This window comes from Mirounga leonina, unplaced genomic scaffold (genome assembly GCF_011800145.1).
Source record: "Mirounga leonina isolate KUSES-001 unplaced genomic scaffold, KU_Mleo_1.0 Mir_151, whole genome shotgun sequence".
In the NCBI taxonomy this organism is placed as follows: domain Eukaryota; kingdom Metazoa; phylum Chordata; class Mammalia; order Carnivora; family Phocidae; genus Mirounga; species Mirounga leonina.
In genome coordinates, this window is record NW_023270377.1 from 94130886 (window position 1) to 94143060 (window position 12175).

Below are 12175 nucleotides of genomic sequence, written 5' to 3' on the forward strand. Positions count from 1 at the left end.
GGAATGAGGTGGGGGGGGGGTGGCAAGACTAAAAATAAGAAGATGGATCAAGAGGTCATTTTCAAAGCACAGACTTTTCCAGTGATCAAACCACTTTGTCTCAAATATCAGGGAGCAAGGACAAGCAAGCTGAGGGCCCATTTGTGCCCTCTCTAACTACGAAGATCTTTACTTAAATTCATTATTTTGAAGGTGACTTTAGCTATGTCCTGTTAACATTAAATTGTTAATAAATTGGTTTAATATTGTATTATAAAAACTTTTCATTTTTAGAATAGATTTAGTCCATTTCTCTGCTTTGAAGCAGAATATTTAAGTGATTATGGACACTTAAGAGTTTCTTTCATTTTAAAGGCTATAAGAAAAATGTATTTTCAGTGTGTGTGTATATGGCCCAACTATTAGGAGTTAAGTGTTGGGTGACTATAGTTCTGGATGAATGGACAAGACATAGTACAATATCCAGGGGTGGGAAAGCATGTACTCAGCTTTTTTCATCTCTCTGTCAAACATTTTTTAAAATATGGAATGCTTCACCAATTTACGTGTCACCCGAATGCAGGGGCCACGCAAATCTTCTCTGCATCATTCTAATTTTAGTGTCTGTGCTGCTGAAGTGAGCACTCTGTCAAACATTTTTGAGGGCTTACTAGGTGACAGGAACTGTTCTGAGCAAGAATAAAGCAATCACGTGCAAAGCAGACAGGAACCTTGCCCTTACAGAAATTTCAATCTAGCAAATATGTCCCATAATACCATTTATGCAGGCCTTGCTTTTTACATTGATCAAGACTCTCAGTTCCTTGGCATTTTCCAGCTGCCCACCAATTGTCCTTGAATAGAGTGAGAAGAAATGTTCACAATCAACATAGATTTCCGGACTCCCTAGAAAATAGCAAAAAGCTCTCCCTACCTCTTTCAATTTAATGCAAATACTAACTTTATGCTATCTCCTGTTATCCCTAAGCCCTAATTAAAAAAGTATAATAGACTCTAACTTCAGTCATAAAATTTTAGATAATTCTCGAGAAGTATAAATACTGAGTTTTGACTCCTGGATGAATGACTTTCTAGTTTGTGGGAAAAAGGGCTTTCTCCAAATTTCAACAGAAGTAATTAAATTCCCAAATGTGCAATAATGTCTTCATCTGGTGATACAGCCCTGCGATGTCCTCACTTGCATCCTTTCCTTTAGTTCCCCATCAGCTATATGATCCTTTGACATCGGGAGTTCAGTGCATTGGCCAGAAAATCAGAGCTCTGTCTTCGCATTCATGCCACCTGGCCTTCCCATATTCCTTTGACAGCTCTAGGCAAGAACAGGAGAGCTGCAGGGAAAGCAGTAAAAATGGTGATGAAATACTTTGTTCCTTCCTTATATAGTCAGTATTTATCTTATATTGTTAGCTCTGCACACATAGGGATAAAATATACATCCTCCAGTTTTTTAAAATAGTTGGTCCCTGGGGCACCTTAGTGGCTCAGTCAGTTAAGCATCTGCTTTCAGCTCAGGTCTTGATCGCTGGGTCCTGGACCGAATCCTACATCAGGCTCCCCGCTCAGCAGGGAGTCTGCTTCTCCCTCTCCCTGCCGCTCCCCCTACTTGTGCTCTCTCTCCCTCTCTCTGTCAATTAAATAAATAAAATCTTAAAAAAAAAAAAAAGTTCCCTAGCACCATGAGAGGTGGCTAATAAAAATATAAGGTACCCGTCCGAGATGGGATTTGAGATACAAAAACATTGCTCCTTCAAATGTGAAAAACAGACTCGTGGCTTTTACCATGGTATTTTGCTCAAAGATTGAATTCAAAGAATATAGATTTTTTTTTAAAGAGAAAATGCAAATATGTGGCCACGAAATGACTATACTCTGTGTAATGTTTGTGAAATTCTCTGCTTTGCTAGGTTGGATTTAAGAAACCTTCTTGGAAACTCTGGACTCCAAGGTGTCCTGATTTGTTTTCAGGTGTGTGGGTGTTGTAAGAAACGGATTGAAGAGAAGTCAAGGTCAGAAGAAAAGAAAAAAAAAAAACAAGTTTTGGTAATAAGTAATCACAGGACGGTAAAATCTTTTGACTCAAAATACAACTCAGAATGCAAACCCCAATCTGCTATCTCTGTGAGAAAAGCAAATATTTCCAGCTGTATCTAAACATCTTGAAAGCAAAAATTCAAGGAAAGAATTGCCTCTTGTATGTGATATTAGCATCTCCCGTCTTGAGAAGTTCTGTTAATATGAATCATAATAAGATGATCTGTGAGTAGATAGACGCAGAACTTTTATTCACATCTCCATACATTTTATTTGCATATAAAGTGGCATATTTGTACTCAACAATAACTCGCCCTGGAAGAATGATATTTAATAGGAGAATATAATTATCCCATCAGGCCATAAACATTTTCTTTAGGGAAATGACTACAGTTTAAGATAGTTTCATAATGACTCTTGTAAAGTACCACACTCTTACCAATTGAGCTCAAGAAAAAATTTAAGCTACAAAAATATTATGATTTCATTTGAATAAAATATCTGTTTTCACTTATCCACAGTTTTAGGAGTGATACACATAAAGGTCAATGAGCTATTAAATGTTTAATTTTGATTCTGTGTGAAGACCTCAAGCAATTATTTTAAGTACAAATATTAGGAACTGAAAATATTTTATTGTATACCATGTTAACCACCCAAAATTGTTTTATTCTTCATCTCAGATAATGACATTATTATAGAAGCTAGATAGAATATATGTAGTTAATACTTCTGGTCACTGAAAGTGGCCTCTTCAGGATGTCTGATTGTATGCCTTGCATTCATTGGTGCTCTTTAGACCAAGCATTGTTTTCTAAGCTTTTAGAATGTCACCTAGATAGCTATAATGTCTCAATATTTTAAAAGTTATGTATATAGTCCTGCACACAAACTAGAGAAACTAGAAGCTAACTTATTTGTCTGCTCTTTTAATGTTGGTAGAGGTATTCTCTTAGGAATCAGCAGACTTGCATCATCACATTGCTTTTAGCATTAATAAAGCCAGGTGACGATTCAGTTATCTTCCATAGAACTTTCTTGTTATTAGTTGATACATCAGACCAACTGCTGAGAATTCCCCAGACCCGAACTGCTGGAGAGTTTGTTCCTTACTCCAACCTGATGTGTAATGATGACATCAAGGGGGCCCCAGTGCTTGGGTAGGGAAGGGAGTCGGAACAGGTAATGAAGGAGCCTGAGGTTAAGTGTTACATACTGAGCCTAAGGAAGAATTGAGAAGTCAGTGAGATGTGAGAATAGTCAGAGCAAATGCCCGGATATTACACGGCTAATATTATGGTAATATATGGTAATAATATTACCATATTACCATGGCCAACTTTCAGAGCGACTGTGTTCACAAATCCAGGGATTGATACGGGATACCTGGACTAGAGCGTCTGTAAGTTGCCTTCCAGCCTTAAAGACTGGGAATGTCTCCTCCCTTAGGATATTAGGCAATATTCCAGTTTGTTCCTTCTGCTTCATACTGAATTTGCTGACTGGAGTACCTAAGTCACGCTTTGTATTTGTAGGCTGATTTTACAAGGTCTCAGTACTACAGCTCTTGGATATTTGTCATATCAAAGTTCAGTTCCCTTGAGTTTGAGAATAACTGCCTTCAAAGTCCACCCGGAGCCTTGGCTTAGTCTTGAGCTTCCAGCAAGCCAAGCTTGTTTGTTTGGCCAAAAGCTGTGGAGTCACAAGACTTTAAATATTAGATATTTCTTTTTTTGGCTTCTATTTTGCCAACATCTGGACAATGGATATGGAGACCGTTTCTCAGCCTATGTTCTTCTGGAAATCCCATACGTATTGACAAAGGGAAATTAATTTGGGTAGTATAAAAATGGCCTCATTTTGGCCCCCAAGCCCGTGGGATTTCTGGCCAGAGTCTTCGACGTCAGACATCTTCCTGAGTTGGGGCAATCCACGTAAATCACTGGTGGGCCCACCAGATCAGATCACGGTCTGAATGTGAACACTTGCTTCCCTTTGTGTGGGTAGAGAGCACCCAGTCTCATCCTTCTACCCTCAGCCACTCAGCTGCCCCAACGTGGTGAGGCAAGCCCTGCCACTACCAAGCTATCAGCAGCGTCCCTGCAAAGGCTGGGACAAGAGCTGCGCCAGCCATCAGCATGTGCTTAGGTGTGCCCTCACCTTCCTCCTCTTCCTGGACCCCTGCCCAACACACTCTTGATGCAGGTTTGGTGTTTTCGTCTGTGCCTTGTAACTTATGCCATACTGGGTCTGGGACAGCTCTTGCCTTGGGAGCAGTGGTGCCTCATTCATTCATTGACTCGCCCATGTATTCATTCAAGATATATTCACTGAGCACCTTATACAGGTCAGGCCCAGTGTTAGATGCTAGGGGAGAAGGCAGGGACAGAGCAGACACAACTCCCTGCCATCATGGACTTGCCATCCTCGTGGGGAAGACAGATCATAAAGAAAACAAATAAGCAAAAAGTATAGAAAGTGATGAGCACTATGAGGAAATACAAGCAGGGAGCAGATAGAGTGTTGAGCTTGTGACTTTAAGTAAGGTGTTTGGGGAAGACTCTCCTTTGAGAAAAGATCTGAAAGAGGGAATGCAAGAGAAGACAGAGGCTTCACGAAGCATGTCATACTTTACTCCACTTTACTCGATGGGGTCCTGGGAAGCCCTGAAGGGTTTGAGCAGGAGAATGAGCTGACGTGACTTGCATTTTTATGGTGTCACTCTGGCTGTTCTGCAGGGCAAGGGCAGAGGCAGGGAGACCTGTTTGGAGGCCGATGCAGTCATCCAGGTAGATGGGGATGGTGGGGGGGGGGGGCAGCAGGTGGGGTGGGGAGCAGCAGGGTTCTGCCTGTATTTCAAAGAGGAAGTGACCAGCAGTGTTCTTCATGGATTTGGTGTGTGGTGGAGAGAAGGGAAGAGTCAAAGATGCCAGGTTTGGCTCCAGGGTTGGATAGCCAAGGATAGCCTTGCATGTCTGAAGGGGAGGAGACCAAAGGGGAGCAGGTGATGGGGAGGCAGCTCCAGGTGAGGAGCACTAAGTCCCCTCTGCACTTCTTCTATGAAACAAGGAAATCATCTTAGACATGGGGGGGGGGGAATGATACACTTAAAACAACTTTATAATAGAGTTCACATTCACTTAATAATGCCCAGCTCTTAAGCACTGTACATTTTTTCATTCAACCTTCACAAAAGTGTGATGACTATTATTATTTATAATAATAATTGCTATATACTTAATGATTGTTATAATTCTATAATTGTCACATAATAATTACACTTGTCATAGAGTAGATGACTTTCGTGTCATTATAACTACTACTGCTATTTACAGATGAAAAAAAATTAAGGCTCAAAGAAGGTAAATTGCTTGCATAAAGTTCCTCAGCTTATGAACACCAAGTTTTAAACTTGTTGTCTGTCTCATTCCAAAGTTGGGTTTTTTAAATGACTAAATGAGCCACATGGGCAGCAGCCTACAAAGGTGATGCAAGAGATTTTTGTTTTTGCTTTTTCCTGAAGCTATTAACCACTTTGTTTCTGTTGCCCATGAAGCTGTGAATTGAGCTTTTATTCATTCAGTCCTCAGCTACAAAGTAATCATCTCCCATACAGCAAGCTCCTGCTGGTCCTGGGGATACATATTGTGCAAATATGCCCCCGCCTTCTTCCAGCTTTTATATCTGTAGAAACAGATATAAAATTATCACTGTGACAAACAGTTCAAAGGAAAGGTCCAGGGCATGGTGAGGGTATTTAATAGAAAATGTGACCTAGTCTGGGGATGGAATGATGATTTAGCTGAGCTGATACAAGTAGAAGCTATCCAGGCAAATGGGGGTGGGGAGGGAAAGTGTTTCAGGCAGAGAGAACAGGTGCAAAGGCCCTGTGGCGGAAAGAAACATTGCACATCCTGCGTCATATCCTAGGAACTTCAAGAAGGTCTGTGTCACAGGGGCTCAGGAGCCAGAAGTGAGGGGGAGGGGGGCACAAGACAAAAGCTGGAGGTCTCCACAGGCCGATCAGACACAGAACTCTGAGTGGCTTGACGACATAATTTATCACCCAAACTGCCATACTTTTGAGTGCACTAAAATGTTAAATCGGATAGTTTGTTGGCACTACATGTGTGAACCAGGTCTGTCCCGACCAACCTGGAATGATAATCCCACTATTTATGGGCCAATATAAGAATTTTAGTCCTTATTCTAAGAGTTGATGGGAAGCCAGTAATAGGTTTGGGAAAGAGGGGAGAGTTGGCACAATCAGGTTTGCATTTTTAAAGGATCACCCCGAATTTAGTGAACAGTACTGACCAACATCTATTTTCTGGATGTTGTGTTTATGGTTACATAAAAAGTTAATATTTGGGAAAGCTAAATGAAGGGTGCAAGGAACTCTCTGTTCTAATTTTGCACTTCTTGTGAGTTTTAATTTATTTCAAAATGTAAAAAAAAAATTAAGCTTACTCTGGTTGCTGAGAAGATAAGAGCTAGGCCAGTTGGAAACACAGGATTCAGAGGGGAGGCTAGTTCTGTAGACCATGCAAGAGTTGAGGGCAAATAGTATGACGGCACTGGAAAGAAGTGAACTGATTCAAGAGATACTTAAAATGCAAAGACAGCAGGTTACTCTGAACTTCTCATCTCTTTATGGTCACTGAGGTTTCTACCAAGAGAAATACCTGAAAAAGAGCAGGCAGGGGGCATTGGGGCTGTTCTTATTCTTCTCTCTCTCTTTTTTTTTTTTAAAGATTATTTATTTGAGAGAGAGAGAGAGGGAGGGAGGGAGAGAAAGAATGAGAGAGCACAAGCGGGGGGAGGGAGAAGCAGACTCTTCCGAACAAGGAGCCTGATCCAGGGCTTGATCCCAGGACCCCAGGATCATGACCTGAGCTGAAGGCAGCCGCTTAACCAACTGAGCCACCCAGGCGCCCCCGGGCTGCACTTCTAACAACCATTTCCCTTTTGGTCTTCTGAGGGCAGTCAAAATACTGCCAGGAAAAGCAAATTCATTTATCACACTATGATCTCTTCACTTATTTCTAGGGAAACAAACATCTCCCCAAACCAAAAGCCACAGAATGGTGATAACAGGGTTTGAATTTACCACATACAAATAATTAAAATATACCCTTTCCCTTTTTTGTGGATAGAGAGAAAGCAGGGGAAAGGAAAGAGTTGATAGGAAATTTTTAGACTAGGGAATGAGAGGTAGAGAAGGAAATGTGCTCAAAATAAACTGCTTTTGAAAAAATAACGTGCTTGAGAGTTATTTTGGGGAGAGCATATTTTATACTACTCAGAACCAGAGAAAGCCACCAGTCCTGAAAAACATCTAATAAGAAATATTTTGGTATTTACTTATTTTTTATTTGTTTACACATCTTTGGTGATTTTCTAAACTTTAGCTCTTCTTTGTTATGTGTCTTCTTATTTCTCCTAAGTCCTTTCCAGTTGGGCAGGAGGTTACAGTCTTGATAACATGAATCACCTTTGCCGGATATTGAACTTCATTCATTAACCATCATCAGGAGATTGTTGTCTGTGTTGTTTTTTAACAGTATGAAGGTGGCAGGCGTCAGGAAGAGAAAGAAGTGTCTTTGCGTTTAGCAGTCTCTGGGCCTGTATTTCTCATGATCAAGAGAATACAAATTGCAGACAGCATGCATTGTTCTCCGTGGTAGTGCTGGGCATTTGGGAATGTAGGGAAGTGATTGATATTGGCACTGTATGGCGGTAACGTTGTTCTTCAGTTTCCAAGAACTACTCCCACCCCAAACCAGGAAATGCAGACTTTATGTTTTGTCACACTAGGTAGATTAATAAAATAAATGGATGGGGATTTAGATATTGGGATGATTTCTAAACAGTATTCTCCAAATAAAACTTTAGGTAAGAACGGACCCCTGCTTGCCAAATAGTTATATTCTAGAAGGCACTTGTTTGAAACTTGGAATGGATTTCTTTCAGGTTTATTGAGGCATAATTGGCAAATACAAATTGTGTGTATGTCTGTGTGTGTATGTACACGAGAGATCTACCTTCCCAACAAATTTCAAGGAAATCTTGCCATTTGCAACAGCATGGATGGACCGGAAGATATAATGCTAAGTAAAATAAGCCAGACACAAGGGCTCAGTCAGTTAAGCGTCTGACTCTTGATTTTGGCTCCAGTCATGATCTCAGGGCTGTGGGAGCAAGCCCTATGTCTGGCTCTGTGCTGGGCGTCAAGTCTGTTTAAGATTCTCTCTCTCCATCTCCCTTTGCCACTCACCTCTCTCTGCCCTTCTCTTTTAAAACAAAACAAAACAAAACAGACAAAAAAAAAAAAAAAAAACAAGACACAGAAAGACAAACATTGCATGATTCCACTTATATGTAGAACCTAAAAAAGTTAAGCCTCACACCAACATCCCAAGGATTTTTCCAGCACCCTTCCTGCCTTCAGTTACTTCACTTCCTTTATCCCCAGTGATCTTTTTGGTCTACTTCTTCTCAACTCCCATGCCACATCCCGACCACCTTCAAAGTCACAGTGTGATCATCCCACCCCAGACCACATCCTTTTGTCCTCCCAGATGACTTTGAAAAGCATCCCCAACTTTATGGAGGACTTCAGTTCTTTGGTTCTATCACTGCCTTTCCTATCCCTTGTCCAATTTAACTCCTTTAAAAATAAAGCCATACCACCTACGCCCATGCCACAATTGAATTAGAATCACTTGGGGTGGGACCCAGGTGTTCATATTTTTCAAAGCTCCGTGGTGAGTATGATGGGTAGCCAGGGTTGAGAACTGGTGCTCCATCTTCTGAACATCAAAACACCCAGTTCTCTAGTTGATAGGTAAGAAATCTCTTTTGGTTTGTTAATAAGTATTAATATGGATTTTAACAGGGTCAGTCTGTAAATGGATTATTCCTTAATAACTGTAGCTTCAGGAACATGAATGGCTTTAACAGGGGGAGAGATTTTTGGTCTGTGCTTCACACATCTCCCTGTAACAGGTTGCCTCCTCCCCAGGGGCTCCTTAAAGGCCCGAGTCCCTGTCATTCTAAGCGAGTGGTTCTCTAACGATGCCTCAATGGCACAATCACTAAGATCATCTAGAGCAGGTGACCTCCACATCTGTATCTCCCTTCCTGACCTGTCCCCTGACTTTTATATATCCTGCTGCCTACTTGATGTCTCCACTCAGATGTCAATAAATCTCACCTAAAATGCCCAAAACTAAACTTGTGATTTTCCCTCTACCCCTGCTCTTGTCTCGGTGTTCTTCATTTCAGCTAATGGCCCCACATGGTAGCTAAGCCTGTTATTCACGTAGTAGCTAAGTTTCAGAAATTCTTGAGGTCGTCTTTGACTTATCACTTCCTCTCTTATCCAAGCCATCAGTGACTTCCGGTAGATTTACCTATCAGTTATATTCCAAACCTGAGCATTTCTTCCAACATCTACCTCTACCACTCCACTCTGAGCCCTTTCATTCTTACCTAGATACCCTCCTCTGTGGTCATCACGTTTTCACCTTTGCAGGGGGCACATTTACTGCAGTGCACTCTTTCCTATTCTTTCCCCAGCAGCCAGACTGATTCTTTAAGAAGGTAAATCAGGTCACATCATTGCCTGCTCAGAACTCTTCATTGAATCCCAAGTCTTGCATAAAGAGTTCACATTCCTCCCAGTGCCAACAAAGCCATCGATGATCTAGCCCCTGCCTGCCTGTCCTCATACAGTGACCTTTCTGTTCCTCAGACATATGAGATATATTTCCTGCCTCAGGGCTTTTGTGCTTACTGTTTCTGCCCCATTCCCCCAATTCTTTACTTCATGACTTCATGGCTTCTTTCTTCTTCATTTAGGTCACTGTTCAAATGTCATTAGCCCAAGAATGATTCCAACTGCTTGCCTAAAAGATCCACCCTTCCCTTTAATATCTGGCCACTTAACATGATTTGTTTCTTTATATCATGTCCAGGCGTGAGTTGGAGGGGGCTTATCCTGCTGCTCTATAGTCCTGACTGTACACATCACATTGTCACATTGATTATGACATTGCACTGGTAGTTTGAGATTGTCTCAGGTGGGAGTATTTACACTGTGGCAAAAGCTACAAATCAAGTGATCCCTCGCCAATGCCTGTTGAACATTTATACCACTGTTAATGACTACATGAATGCAGATTATGAACTTATGTGTTTTGGACGGTCTCCCGCAATAGAACTTAAGTTCTGTGAGCACAGAGACTTAGTATGACTTTTGCATATGATCATATTTTAACTGTCTATGATGGTACCTGGACATAGTTGGCATGCAGTCAATGTTTATTGAGTCGATGGATGGAGAGATGTGTGGTTGTGTGAATGAATGAATGAATGAATGAAAAGTCAGATTTTGGTGGTCTCATCGCAATACTCAGAAAAAAATTTTCAAAGGGTCGAATTTCTTCTTCCTTGTATCTTCCTTAATGATTGGTCTCTGCAATATTTCTCTGCTCTAAACACAAGTACACAGGTTTTCTTTCTTTCATCCTTTCTTTCCTTTTTTTACACGTGATTCCTTTTTGCAGGCATATTGTATTTGTCATTTTCTGCTAATAACATTTTTTCCTTTCATGTCTGTCTAAATTAAACATACCAATATTTTTATCGTTCAGCCATACAGCCTGGAAACCCAGGCAAAGGTATGCGACGGCTAGTACGTTGTTACTACATCACACCACATGCTATGTCTGGTGACATAACATGATGAGTTTAACGTGTTGGTCCTCATGAGCAGTGCCTGGCTTAGAGCACCGCTGAAGTTCTGAGGCGTGCAGTCATCAGCACAGCACGCACGTCAATCACCACACCCATATCTGCGATGCATGGCCGCGGAGGATCTGTGTCTCTGAGTTCTACTGAATAAACCTTCACCTTCAGTACTCCTCAGAAGATGGCATCGAGGGAGTTTACATCTGGTGAGCCTGCAGCCCACTTTACAGGGTCACTTCCTGCCATCTAGCTTTGGAGATCATCTTCTCACCCGCCTCCCACTGTTCCGTCGTGAAGAGATGGTGTGTGTCCTGTGGGAACCACTGTGGTGACCTTCTCTTAGCCTGTCAAGTGTGGGCACTAATTAATCACAACAGGGTGAAATCTGTCCAAACATCCCCAGTGTTCTCAGCCTTTCAGGCCTCCTGAACAAAGAACACAGTGACCTCTGGGTGCTTTGGTCTCTGAGCACATTACAGAAATCTTTTCCTAAAAGAGGCACAACTCAGAGTTGCAGGACTAAATGATCCCACCCAGTGCATGGGGAGTGCAGATTGGGAGGGGGATGCATGGAGAGGCATTATTGTGCAACAATCACAAAGCTGTCGGTGATTTTCTAAAGGACAAAATATCTTTGAGAAAAGCATAGTAGCAGAAGGCTGGATGAGGACAGCCATCCAAGCTGTCCTGGGCTCTCTGAGTCTGGCTTGCACAGCTGGTTCTGGGTGGGCAGAGGATGATCAGCATGGAAAGGGGTGGGAGGCAGGCTTGTCTCTTGTCTCCTCCTAATTGATCAGAAACACATTCTACTTACTCCCTTTATGTCCCCAAGAGCTGTCTGCATTTATCACAACATGGTCCACGCATCCTCTGCATAAGATCATCTGTAATACTAGCTATAATGTAGGCTCCTGGGTTCCACCCCAGACCTACTGCATCAGAATCTCAGTAGATGTTGGTTTTCTTCTCCTCTCCATTTCTTTTTCCTGAGGCCCTCAAGAATGTGTTGGCTCATGTTTTATTTTCCCATGCATCGGTAAATGCTTACAATAATTAAATTGAAGCTTATGAAATTGCTGATATGTGGCCATGTTTGAGTGGCAAAACTGGCCGCTTAATGTGGTGGTTCTAAGTAATGCTAAATTCCAGGCCCTGTCTCAGGTGCTGGAAATGCAAAGACCAAAAAAAAAAAAAAAAGATCCTTGACCACAAGGTGTTCAGAATGTGGGTGGAGAGACACACAGGTGGAGATCATCTAGGGTGGTTGTGTGGTGGGTGCTGTGCTAATGAACAGCTGGTAATTTTGTCTGTTTTTGTTTTCAGCTAGTAAGTTTTTACAGGACATTTGAACACCAGAGTTATGAAATATAGATTATTTAAAAATTATTTA

At 41.6% G+C, this 12175-nt stretch overlaps 1 protein-coding gene and 1 non-coding gene across 2 annotated transcripts in view; one reads left to right on the top strand and one right to left on the bottom strand.

Annotated features, from left to right (window-relative positions):
* NCKAP5 (NCK associated protein 5) overlaps positions 1–12175 on the top strand; it is an 824104-nt gene that overhangs the window by 163738 nt on the left and 648191 nt on the right. The gene's annotated exons all lie outside the window — the stretch shown is intronic.
* LOC118012719 lies at positions 518–624 on the bottom strand. Its single transcript, XR_004679790.1, has one exon. It is a non-coding gene; the product is annotated as a U6 spliceosomal RNA (small nuclear RNA).